Source organism: Hippopotamus amphibius, chromosome 1 (assembly GCF_030028045.1).
Source record: "Hippopotamus amphibius kiboko isolate mHipAmp2 chromosome 1, mHipAmp2.hap2, whole genome shotgun sequence".
In the NCBI taxonomy this organism is placed as follows: domain Eukaryota; kingdom Metazoa; phylum Chordata; class Mammalia; order Artiodactyla; family Hippopotamidae; genus Hippopotamus; species Hippopotamus amphibius.
This window is the reverse complement of record NC_080186.1, coordinates 232,383,237-232,397,066: the sequence shown is the minus strand read 5'-3', so window position 1 is coordinate 232,397,066 and position 13,830 is coordinate 232,383,237.

Here is a 13,830-nt window from a genome sequence, read left to right as displayed (position 1 = left end):
CCGCAAGTGGGGACGCCAAAGCAATGACCACAGGAGAGTCCAGCACTGCCTCCCCTCCGCAGCCCAAGAACAACATCCAGGCGTCCACATCTCTGCCTCCCACGGCCCAACACACAGCCTCTTTGTCTTGGATTGAAACTATCAGCACTAGAACTCACTGCCTGCATCTTCTTTCTCCCATGGGTTAAATGGATTTAGGAAGTGTTTCCTAAGTCACTTGAAAGGGGGGGTTGTGACCCAAGCAGAAGAGGGCTGTGTCGGTCTTGCTCTTCGTCTGCAGCGACTCCACAGGAAAGCAGCTTCCTGGAACCAAGGCACTCACACTCTCCGGTCCCTAGATAGGCACAAATTCTCTTCTCAGAGTGACCCACACAACGCCAATATTGATGGGGCCTGAGTTCCTTCCACCTGGAAAAGAAGGGTCTTGCTCCTGATAAGCTGGGAAGGGACAGGGCCGGGCTATAAGCAGTCCTTGGTCTGTGTTCAGATCAGTAAAGGCAGCTCTTCCCGACCCTGACCCCAGCAGCATTTCTTAATGCAACATGTGACCATTGCCTACACAGATTACAATTCCAAAAAAAAAACCACTTAGGAGCCTGTGATCATGATTACCATTAGGTGTTGGTTCTAGCTTACAACTTTAAGATGCAAGCACACTGAAATAAACACTGCAAAAGAAATAGAGGAAATTAACATGGGGTACATTAGCATTGGTCTTTGTCTAGTTTTGGTTAATCTATATATGTTCTCAAATCACTTTTTAGGGGGAACGAAAGACGTGAAATGTTTAAAGTACCACAGCCCTAAATCCTCTGATTCCTGGCTATGGGTCAGTAGTCCGATATTCAACCCAGGCATACTCAAAAAATGTTGCTAAAGGACTGATAAATACGGAGACCTACAATGGATATTAGGTCTGCGCAAGTCTGAATTTCATTCAATGACTATAAAAAGGGGAAGAGCAAAGAAATAAAGTACATTGGGTAGTTACTGTGTGCTAGGCACTCTCCTGGGTACTTTATATAGAAAACGTATTTAAGCATTGTAACAATTCCATGACCTTGGTACTATTGTTAATCCCATTTTACAGGTGGGGAAATTGATGTCCAACATGGTTTGGTAACAGGCTCAAGGCCACTGAGCTACTCAAGTGGCAGAGTCAGGAATTAAGCCAAGAGAGTGTGACTCTAGATTCATATGCTCTTAACCAGTATGTCATAATGCCCCTCAATGCCTAGAATGCAAGTGTCGTTCTTAAAATAAAATACATTTTTGAGATGTGTTCATTCGTTTAATATATATTTACTTCACACTGAAAGCTGAGGATACAGACAGTTGAAAATGACTAGATTCCTGCCCTCTGGAGTTTATCATCTAATTGTATAGATGAATTGTACAGAACAAAAAGTAACCAAAGAAATAAATAAAAGTAATGTAAGCTGTGATAAGCGCTTTGAGAGAAATGAAGATACTAAGATATTAAGTTATTCAAGGAAAGCTTGGCAAAATATTGCATTCAGGTAGTTTATTTGGGGAAGCAACCCTAGGGAAGAGGAGTGAAGACCTGGGAAAGGAAAAGTAAGAAAGAGGAAAAGCCGAAACTAGGGTAGAATGTCAAGCTGGTCACTGCTGTGGTCCGTGGTAGTGATCCTGTCGGGGCACTAAGGAACCACATAGCATGCACCTCAAAACTGTCCACGCCAGGGACTAAAGAGAGGAGCACTGGCTGACCAGCTCCCACTGGTCATGTGTCATCAGTTCCCTCCCATTCCCAGGCTGTGCGTGCGAAGTTCCCATTGCAGCATCAGAGAAACCCTCAAGCAGTAACCAAAGGAAGCCAGGAACAGCCGAGGTAAGGTGCTGGCAGGTGACACTTGGACAAGGCTGTTGCTGTCACAGTGACTGGAGTGAGTTGAGCTGAGAGGGTTTGAGGAAGGGGCAAGAGATGACCTTCTTAGGTGCTTGGGTCAGAGAAGGCTTCTTGGTGGAGGTGGCTTCTAGGCTGAGACCTAGGGAAAAACAGAAGCTAGAACAGCAAGAGCTGGAGGAGAACATTTTCAGGCACAGGAAACAGCATGTCGGAAGGCCCTGAGAAAGAGCCTGCATTGTTGAGGAACTGAAAAATCAGGGTAGCCGCGGTAAGGAGGGGAGGCCGTCCAAGATGTTAGAGTAGGAAGGGCAGGGGCCAGATCACGCAGAGCCTTGGAGGGCATGATAAAGATTCATTTTAAGTGAGTATGAACGCATTGAAGGGTCATAAAAATCAACCCCACTAGCCTCCAAGAACCAGGTGTGAAGTTGAGAGGTCATTCTACACTGGGAAGGACCATCTGGTTAACAGTACCATTGATCAAAGTACACCATGGACTGTACCAGGGCTAAGAGCAAGGGCTTCCCTCCAAGTCAGGGCAGGGCACATGTTTTGTCCTGGTCTGCAGAGCTGGCGTCAATAGGCCGGAATCCAGCCTCCAACACATCGTCCATGAGATCAACTTCGAACCAAGGCTGGGATGGGAGCAGGAGCAGGACTGGATAGATACTGCTTGAGGAACGCCTGAGAGTCAGGGGGCCTTAATTTCCTTTGTCTGGAATCAGCATTAATCTTCACTTCAGAAAAGCATCTTAAATCTCCAAGACTTGGGAGAACAGGAATTCTGAAAGGAACTCTTGTACTGGCGGCCCCTGACTCTCTCCCCTTGAGTTGCCTTTTCATCTTTCCCTGGGAAATCTTTTTTCTTTGATTTCTGTCGCAACGGCTGTGCTGGGCCCAAAGGGAGGCACTAACATTCTGGTCCAAGCCCCAACAAAACCCCTTTCCCTTGAGATATTTGTTGAACAGGAATTGCCTGTCTATGTTTATTTAAACATATTTGCCACATGATTAATGAGTAACATGAAACGCTTACACCTGGGAATCATTAAACAGGTAATCTCCATTTCCCTTGTCTACCCGACCTTTCCTTAGCTTACAGGTACATCAACACACATCCTGTGTCTATAATACCTTTTATGGTTGTGTTCGTCAGAGGAGGCTAACTGCTTAGCAAGAGTAAAATTCCAGCGGCTTAATGCAAGGTAAGTTTATTCTCTTTCCTGTCCCAGTCCCATGCAAGGCTGCAGTAAAGCTCTGTTCCACACAGTCACTTGGGGATTCAGGCTCATTCCTTCTTACAGTCCCACCTTCTTCTCAGTCTTTAAAAACCTCTCTGTTTGGCCAGCAGAGGAGCAAAGAGAGTGCGTGGAAAAGGTGCCACACTCTTAAGCGAGGCGTGTTCACGCTGATGAGAACTAGCCCCGAGGACCATCTGAAGCACAGGATAGAGAAGTGCCATCAATCAGAAATCCAAGAAGAGGGGACCTTGGATGTCAGCACCAGCAGCCTCCACCACAGTGGTGAAGGGTCACAAAGCACCTTTCTAACTCTCCGTGAAAAATATGAAAACTGCAAATGCACTTCATCAAGTAATAAAGGGCAGGGACAAAGAAGTACGCCTGGCTTCCTAAAACGCAGAGAGTACTAGAGGACTTGGGGACATTTAGGTGTCTTTTTCTTAGTTGAGAAACTTCCAAGCCTGCAAAGGTCCTTTTTTTCCCTTTCTTTTTAAATTGCAATAAAATATACATAACATTAATATTTACCATCTTAACCATCTTTAAGTGCACAGTTCAGTGTGTTAAGTACAGTGACGTTGTTGTGCTACTAATACCAAGAACTTTTTGTAACCTCCGAGTGATAAGTTAACATTCAAGAAAATAAAATCTATGTTCACAGTTCTCCACATAAAGCAAGACTACAAACATTTTTTAAGAGTTCTGTGACAGGAGTAATGTTATTTCGGTTTTAGATCAATTTTCAGTATACCGATTATTACTGAGGAATATTACCCATGCTTCTGTTTGTTTGTTTTAATTGTGGTAAGATATATAGCCCTGGAACCAGAGTCAGGGGAGCCTGAGAGGGTCTCCATAAATGGGCGAGGCTGTGGCCAGGTGCATTAATCAAACTGATGTCTGATACACGCCTTGAATAAATTCTCCCCTGATTTTCCCTTCTGGTTTTCCACAGTTCTTGTTTCATAAAATCATAAGCTCTGAATTCAGGGGGGTCTTCAATCATCTAGTTCCTGCAAAGCCCACCCTGGTTTCTCCGGCATTGCCTTGAATTGGAGTCTTGTGTATATAATTCTTCACTGGGCCTCACCAGACTGCAGATACAGCGGGATCACCATCACTGCCGTGATTGCAATTAACAGGCACCCCTGTTTCGGTTCACTTTCAAGACTCATGCAGCGATAAGTCAACAGACAGCATCCCACATGGGCTCGCTGTCCTGCTGTTCTCCTGCTCTAGATCCCCATCAAGGGGTCTCTTCTGGACCCTCTCACCGCTGCCCCTGCCCCTGCTACCTGGTCCCACGGACAATGCCGAGAGCCACACCCTGCGGGCCATCACCTAGGAAATGCTCCCCCGGCTGAGACCTCTCCTGATGTGCGAGCTGTTCTCACCATGACCCGGGCAGAACTACAGAGCAGAGCTTCCCTCCATATTTCCTGGAAGCTAGAGAGCTCTCTCTCTATAGGACGCATCCCTACCCCATGTAGCAAGCCTGGAGAAGAGTCACTGGCTTGACCTCTTTATCCCTCCCTCACCCCCAAGGATCCCCCAGTACTGAACACAAACCTCATCCTTGCTGACTCTTTCTCCCCCAAAGCAAAGAAGCTCGGGGAGAGAGCTGCTGATGCTCCCAGCCCCACGAGTCCCTCATGCAGCCTCCAATACGTCTGAGTTTCAAGTTCATGTACTTTTTCTTTTTGATCGTCCCTGGGCATCATAAGCTTTCTGAGGACAGATGAGCTTGTGTCTTCTTTGTCCACAGCAAAGAGAACAATTCACTGCCTGACAAAGAATGAATTAAAGAACAAAGATACCCAGTACACAGTTTCCCTGGTTACCTAGCCATTCCAAGACAGGTAGTAGAAAGTTGGCATATTGTTTCCAAAACAGTTGTTTTTATACACGTAGGGGTTTTATTTATACAACATTCCGTGTTTCTAAATCTCTCCAAATCTGACACTTTCCACTTAACAACTGAGGTTAATATTCACCAGCCAGGTAGGATAAAAAACGTTGTCAGATTCCACCAGAATGATCGTTTATGTTTTCTACTCTAATAACAATAATATTCTTTTAAAAAAGTCCAACCATGTGCTGGGGCCCAAGCGACAATGGAGAGACTGGTAATCAGACACCTGAGCTCTTCACAATGTGGCAATGAATGATTCTTTTCTTTCTCTGTTTGCTGGTCTTTTCTAGTCTTGCCTTCCATTTCACAGCTTTGTTAAACATTCAGGTCAAGGTCAGAGCAAGGGACTATCTCAGGGTGGGAAGAACTGAATTTAGCTACATGGGGCCTCTCCCCAGTGAAAACATTTATCACCCAGCCAAGGAGTCTGTCTTTAGATTCCAGCAGAAAAGAAAGGAAAAAAACCTCCCTTAGGATGTCAATTTTGCTTTGCTTTGCCCCAAGCTAACCCTGTTTCAGGTTACAAGGAGGCAGTTTCCCGAAGAGGGGAAAGTGCTAGACCTGAATTCTATTTCTAGCACTCACTCTGACTCTCCCTGACCTTATCCTGGCCACTTCTTCAGCTTTGCCCCGCCCTCAGCCTTATCCTGGCTCTAAACCGCCACCCTCTCCTTACTGCAGTGTTGTGTGTAAGACCAGGAAGATTCTCCAAAATCTCAAACTCAAGTGGGCTTTGGGAGCCACTAGTGCCAACAAGCCTAAAAGGATTTCTGAAAATGAGCCTCAAAAGGCTGGCTTCCTGCTGTTCTTACACGTAAAATCTAAAACTGACCACTAAGGTACAGACATGGAGATACATGACCTTCCATGAGGGTGGAATTCACCAGTTACCTGGAGGTATCTGAATGCCCACAAAATCCCCTCCTAAAGGAATGGCACAGCGCTCTGCATCCAGCCCACATGTTAGGAATTTAGTCTCATCTCATGGGAGCAATTTGAATTCCTGGCTCTCATAAACTGCTGAAGCAAAGAGGTGTGATCTTACCGTTAAGGAGAGAACAAAGCATTCCCTTTTGGAGGTGCTAGTCCCAGCGTATTTGGTGAAAAGGAAGGTGATCGTGTGAAATAGTAGATGGCATTTTTCTCGTACTCTGTACAAACCATGATTACACATGGTGCTGCAGCATGCCTCGAGAAGGCACACTCTGGAGGAGATTAGCTGTATCAGATCCAGACTCTACTTCTTAGGAACTATGTGGCCTTGAGCAGTTTACTTCCCGTCCCAGGCTTAGTTCTTCTATACAGCAGGGTTTCTAAATAGCACTAATTGATCCTATTTTGAGACAGCTGACAAAATGCTTCTACAATGCTTAGCACATGTCAACTACCTTAGGTTGTTGTCTGTTAACAACAGTAATAACATTAAGGTTGGTGAAGAAAAATATCGTACTCATGAATGGGGAGCAAATGGAAGTGATTTTCGTGGCCCTAAAGTATCCTGATAGATACTTCTCTCTTAGCACCTGCAACATGTCATTGTACTCTGTTGACTTGTTTATAGACTCACTATTCTGAAGCCCCTTCTCTTTCACTGGTGAATCACAATATGTTTTCTAGTATAAGTCCTATAGAATCTGTTTAGTGGATGAAAAGTCAAGTCATAAATTAATGAGAAGGAGTAAGCAAATGAATTCATACGCTCTGGAAGGGAATATTTGTCTCATTAAGCCAAGGCAATTGTTTCTCACATAAATTATTTCTAGAAAAATAGCATTTTGCTTATGTATTATGAATTTTCCCTCTCCCCTCTAACCACCCCCCCCCCCCCCCCCGATTTAGAGCATTTTCCCAAAGGTTGTTTAGGTGCTGAAAGCGTTAAATACAGTCTCCAAAACTGTGGGGGACTTTTGATAGGATGGTCTATATTCAGTGCCGACCTCCATATTCACATCTGACTTCTGGATATGGAAACCAGGCTTTTCAGAGTGGATGAAAGGAAAGAGAAGTGATAACTGCATAAATGAGCATCTTATTATGGAAAGCACTAGGTTTTTGAGGAGTGTGTGTTCTAAGCTTCCTAAAGTAAAAACTGTGAGCAGGCAGATGGAAGCAAGGCTTGCCTGGATGCATTCTCTTGTCCCAGCAGTGGGCAGGCACAGTTCCCTGAAGGAGCCATGATGCCAGCGGGCCCAGTGTAGCTTGTATAACATTCTCTAATCCATCAGAAGAGTTGCAATCGATATTTTGAAAATGAAGAGAATCACCTTCAGCATTTTACCTCAAATGGGAACTTATTCAAACCATTATTCAAGCTTATTCAAAAGAATTTTAGCGCCTACTTACAGGACTGGCTACATGATTTACAAACCCCAGCGCAAAATGGAAATACAGAGTCCTTTCAAAAATTAGTAAGCTTTTCACGATGATGATAGCAGAACATTTAACCAAGCATGGGACCCCCTCTGAGTAACAGACCCTGTGCAACCAAACAGGTCATAGGCTCTAAAACCAGCTCTGGTGGGTAATGACCATCTAATAATCAAGTACTAGGGATCTCCAACCCGTCTGCTGTCAGGCCAGCTGCTGCAGCATTGAAACAGAAAACAGACACCATCAACACCTCAGCATTAGCCCGCCTCAGAATTATCACACTTCCTCATAGTCTCCATCAGATAACCAGTTTCCACTAGTGTTTTTTTCTCCTTCAAGTTCTTAGTGTCCATGAAGCAGTTCAGGCTATCTAAAAATAAAAATAAATAGCATCCATGAAACCCCAAACCCACAAGAAGAAAACCCCCACTGGATCTAAAGCCCTACAGAATTGTCTCCCTAGCACTTGCAGCTGGTGCCGAATGATGTGCTTGTGTGGGGAGTGAGGAAGTAGAAACATCACATACTAAAGTTAAAGAAGCGAAATCCAAGGTTGCAAACCAAAAAACCCCAGTGAACATGCTCTTAGGAGACAGGCCCCCGGCGGCCCGGCCTCACACAGTGTGCACAAGTAAATTGCTTTCTGGTTAGCCCCTTCGAAACTGGGTGGCAGGGGAAGTGCCCCAAACCAAAAACAACAACAAAAGCTGAAATGGCTGTATCTGCAGAGCAGCTGAGATGACAGGCAGTAGGGACGACATGTCTTTCTCGCTGGTGGATAATTTGATAAGGAACCTGGATTCGGAGTGGCCTGACAATGGCCTCTTTATCCGGCTCTCACGCACCGCCGGCGGCCCCGGCTGGGAATCACGGGGGTGGCAGCCGTCCCCGGAAAACGGCGGCGCTCGGCACAGGAAAGCCAGCTGATAAACTGATCTGCAGACAACGCTTCTTCCTTCCTGGGAAGCAGCCACAAAGGCAGCCAGCTGACCTCGGCTGAGCTCCGTTCCCCAGCCAGCCGAGGAGGGCGAGAGAGCAGGGGCGGTTGGAGGGGGGGTTGAAAGGAGGGGGCAGCGGGAGGCAGGGAATCGCTGGACACCCCCCCACCCCCCAACACACACAGTTTCATTTGGCAAAAGCATCACACGCAGTGATTCAGGCAGAGCCCACACCAGCCAAACTAGGGCTCCGTATCTCTCCAAGCCGGGCGGGGAAGGGCAGGAAAAGTCCCCGTGCCCCCTCCCACCCTTCCCCGGCCCCTCCGCTGCTCAGCTGCGGCCCACGGCCCTTCCGGCCCGGGAGGCTTGGCCCCCGGCTGGGAACCAGTTTGGTGGGAGACGGAACCGGTTGGCAAGGCCCTCCTCTGCTGTCCCCTGGGGTGGCCCCTCCCTGCAGCTTTTGGTCAAAAGCAAAAAGAAACACAGACATTTGTGTCACCCTATTAAGCACACAGGGCTTTGAATCCTGCATCAGGCACAAAGACTTCTCATCCTCCCCTTGGCAGGGTGGCCGGGTAAATACAACAGAAAGCTTTCAGGGAGTTCCTGAAATTTACCCCCTAACTTCCCTGGCCACAGAGAACCTTAATAGTTAACCTCTCTCTCTCTCTCTCTCTCTCCACCACCACCACCCCCCTTCTATCAAATGAAAACATCTTATTTTCATGTTATCATTTTTTAAAAAGACAATTAGAAACACTGGCAGGAAATAGACGGCGGATTCTGACATGCTCCAGGAGCTCACCAGGAAGCCCTGTTTTCAGGACAGTTGACCCAGCAGCTGGTCCCTGCTGCTCTAAGATGTATGCTTTCACTTTTTCACTCCCCCAACACTTGGACTGGAGTCTTGAGAGAGCCCTGGAAAGAGCTGCCTATGGAAGAAAAGGTCTGGAAAGGGCAGCCCACAAGACAGGGGAAGGAGAGCTAGCTCTGTGAACTTGGGGACCTTAGCCTGCTGGCTGGGGAGGGAGGAGGCCTCCAGGCCTCTAGGCTGCAGGTGGGGCGGTCAGCTGGGAGCCAGGATGTCCTTGATCTGCTTTCCAAGTTGTACACAACTCCCACAAAGAGAAAAAGGGTGGAGGGGGTCAAATCGTCAGCCGTTTGTATGCCCTGGTATAGGAGACACTATCTATGGTCAGTCCACTGACTCCAGAGGGCTCCAAGGAGCCCACATCTCTTGATCCTAGACCCCACGGGCCCATCTCCAAACCTCCCTGACTCAATATACTGCCATTAACAGCACAGCCAGAGCTATGAGCTTCTGCCTGGAGCTCCAGAAGAAATTTCCTCCAGTGTAGCACCTACAGAGAAGTACTTCAGAGAGCTGGAGGAGGCATGCCTAAGGGCACAAGGTCTCTGCTTTGACCCTTCTATAAACATTGCTCTATTCTGAAGAATGGAGTGGTTTCTTGACCTAGAGGAATGAAGAAGGTGCAGGAAAGACCCCCTGTGCTCTGTGGCAGTTTGCAGACCTAAGTACATTATTCCTGCTGAGTAAGACTTCCTTCTGTGATCTACCAGCAACTGCCCTCCAATCACCCCAAAGATCACCAGTCAGGTCCTGGGACTCTTCCAAGCCCCTGTACAGTTTCCCATACCTTTGGGTTTTGGTGGAGTTCTCAGCAGAGAAAGATGTGAGGGCAGCAAGGTGTAGTTACCTTCGGCCTGAAATGAACTTCTTGGTGCTTTTATATCCAGCTACCCACTACGGGACGTTGTTTGCTACAGTGCTTCAGGAAAACGAGAGGTAGCGCCTTCTTAGGAATAAATCGAGGACCCGTTTGAGATCCAGTTATTCCTATTACGGTTGTGGACAACACAGAAGAGTATATGAACTATGGTGACTATTTTCAGAGGAAGGAGACTTTGCATTTGCCAGGTCACAAGTTTTACAATCTATCCTTGATATCCATATCTTTGCAAAGACATCTGTGTAAAGTTCAGTCATTCCCTAACACTTGTTAAGCTCTCACAGGAACCTGTTGAGAAAGGCTATTCACTGCCTCCCCAGGTTCTGTCTTTGATTCTGGCTGTCCCCAAACTCAATGGAAAAATCCCGGAGAATGAGCTTGGGGCATCCAAACCTCCTCCACAGTTAATGCCTCATCCAGAACCCTTGGTCTCTGCGTTATTAGATGGTAGACCTGCTCCCTGACCCCTGATGGCTTGCTCCGTCTCCTGCTTCCTCTCTGCCCTTACCCCCCAGATCTAATGGCAGACGTGGAGCTGCCCTGGCCCTGACCCTCCTCACTTCCCTCAAGTCCTGCACTTCAGCTACTACAGCAGCTGTCTTGCCCCACCCACGGACCTCTACGGCAGGTGCTCCTGGGAGACCTAATCTGCCCCCACCCCGCCAGAGGAGGTTCTGACACATGCTGCCCTTCAAGCGGCTTCTAATACAACTTCAGACAGCAAATACCCAAGCGTCCTCAAGACTGTGATCAATCCCTACCATGAATAAATACACAAGGACACTTTCTTACTTCACCAAGAAAGGGACTAGGATTCAAAACCATGTACACACAACGGTCTACAGAATGGCCCCTTGTTTAAGACTTGCTCATTTTCAGAGTCATCCAGACACTCTTCCCATTTTTCCCCTCCCACTTCTTTACTGGTTTAATAGGATGAACTTTTCAAAGGGCAGAGTTAGTGTCTTACTACAACTAGGGATTAAAGAGGCAGCAGAGAGACCCCTAACCTACTGTTCCTCCCACCCATTGGGCAGTCCCTCTATCCCACTGGCCAAACTGGATCAGAAAGGAGAGAATTTCAACCACAAGGACTATTTTTCAAAATTAAAGTCCTCTACTGAATGTAAAGTAGTATAACATCTATGGAAAACAATTTGGTAGTTCCTCAAAAATTTAAACATAGAATTACCATATGACCCAGCAATTTCACTCCTAGGTATACACTCAAAAGAGTTGAAAACAGGTATTCAAATAAATACTTGCACACCAGTGTTCATAGCAGCACTAGTCACAGTAGCCAAAAGGCAAAAAGAGTCCAAATGTGTGTCAGCTGACAAACGGATAAACAAAATGGGGTATATACATACAATGGAACATAATTCAGCCTCAAAGAGAAATGAAGTACATGCTACAACATGAATAAGCCTCCAAAATTTTATGCTAAGTGAAAGAAGACAGACACAAAAGGCCATAGATTGTATGATTCCACTTGTATGAAATATTCAGAACAGGTAAGTCAATAGAGACAGAAAGCAGATTAATGGTTGCCAGGAGCTGAGGAGGAGGGAGGAATGGGAAATGACTACTTGATGGCTATGGGGTCTCCTTTGGGGGTGATGAAAATGTTTTGGAACTAGATAGAGGTGATGGTGGTACAACATGTAAATGTTCTAAATGCCACTGAATTGACCACTTTAAAATGGTTAATTTTATGTTACATAAATTTCACCTCAATTAAAAAAAATCCTCCTACATCTTCAAAGAATCAGTTTATTCAGGCCCTTCCAACCCTAATGATCATTCTTTGGGCAATGGAAGACCGAATGGGGAGGAGTTAGGAGGATGAAAATGACAAATGTCCACTTTGTTTTCTAACTGGTTGGTCACAGTAGTGATGATGATGGTGGTGGTGGTGGTGATGATGGTGTTGATGATGGAGGAAAGAGGTTTAAAGGGGCCCACAGGTCAGGACAATACAGTATTCACAGAGCACCAGGAGCAGGACCATATTCCTTAGAAACCTTAAACTTTGACCCACTGTGAACCTACAGCTTTGCACAGAATGAGGGCTGGTAAGTGATGGAAGCAGGATCCCCATGCGTGTTTGTCCAGCAGCAGAACCAACACCAATTTGACTGTACCACACAGTCTCCCTAAAACGGTGGATATCTATAATCGTAGCTCTTGGATGGTAAGAAGACCTTCTCCATAGACCTACATGTAATAAGAATATTAGCTAATAGTAAGTATATTTAGCACATTCCAGGAACAGTTTTATGTGATTTTTATATATTAATTGGTTAATTTCCACCACAGCCTTGTGAGCTGAGCACTGTATTTATCCCCATTTCATAGATGAAGAAACTGAGGAACAGAGAGATGACAATTGCGTCCAAGATCCCACAGCTGTCAGGCAGTGGCATCTGCACTGACAATCAAAGAGAAGACTGTTTGCCACACCGCCTCTGTAAGAGTTTGCTTCGTGGGCACCTGAGTGATTACTCACGACTCTTCCCCCTTCCCCTTATGCAATTCAACATGTTTCTCCTTTGTTCTTTCAGGGGGATCATGTCCTCCAACATCTGGCCCTGCTGCCTTTGGCACCAGAACTGTATACATACCCTGGAGCAGAGACTTACTGAGTTTCCTTAACAATATTTTCATGCTGTTTCCTACATTAGGGATATAAATACAACAAAACAATAGCTTGTCTTTCGTTTGCCTTTGCTATTGTTTTTGCGATGAGCTCTCGGTGAAAGGACATTGAGACAGTATACAAATAGCTTTGGCTCTGAAATTAAAGGCTTTTCTTTGCTGCTGCAGGAAGTCCAAAAGAGATTCATTCTTTTTCCTGGGGAGAGGGACTGATTCATAATTTTCTTTTATCTTGGAGGGGCATTTTGCTTTTCTCTCCCTCCCTCTTCACCCTCCAGAAAACCTGGTAATACTGTGTCATAAAGCCACGATGCTCCTCAGCCAGTGGGTTCAGGGGGCTGGGGACCCAGCTGGGGAAAGAGGTCACTAGTCTAAGGAGGGGCTGGAAGTGGCCTCAGTGACAGCTATTCTAATACAGCCACCGACCCGTTCTACACATGAGGTACTTGAGCTGCAAATGGTAAAGCGATGGTTACATTCTTAGCTCACTGTAGATGCAGAATTTAAGGCCTGGCCAGACTTCTAGTACCATATCCAAACTTTTCCCCTGCCAGTCCCCCTTCTTCTCCAAGCTGCCCCTGAAGGCAGGAGAGTACTGTTTAAGGAGCTGGTGGTTGCCAGGCCTGTCTGGCAGAGGTTTGGCTAACAGCAGATATCAGAGGTTGTAGAAGCCAGAAGGTCTAGGGACGAGGTTCAAGGCAGGAGTAATAGAGCAAAGTGTCTTGTCTTCGATCCAATAGGTTCTGCTCATTTCAGAGACAGGCGGTCCAAAATTCTTGATTATTTCTTAAGATAATAATTGTTCTGGAAGTTGTGCAAGACGGCTGAAGGTGCAGAGTATGAAGTTCCTTCACTGAAAATCCACAGTAATCCTGGCACTGTACAGGGAGCTTTCTGTGCATCATCTCATTTCACTCCTAGAACAAGGCAAGTTCTGTAGTAGTTCTGTGTTCTGATGTGAGTTTTATTAATCTTTCACAGATATGTGAAATGATCATATATCCATAGTTTCTTTACTCTAAGGTTAAGAGGCTTTCCACTGAGCCACATGGCCTCCCCAAAAATGAGACAGGGAGCTCTTATCTTAGAA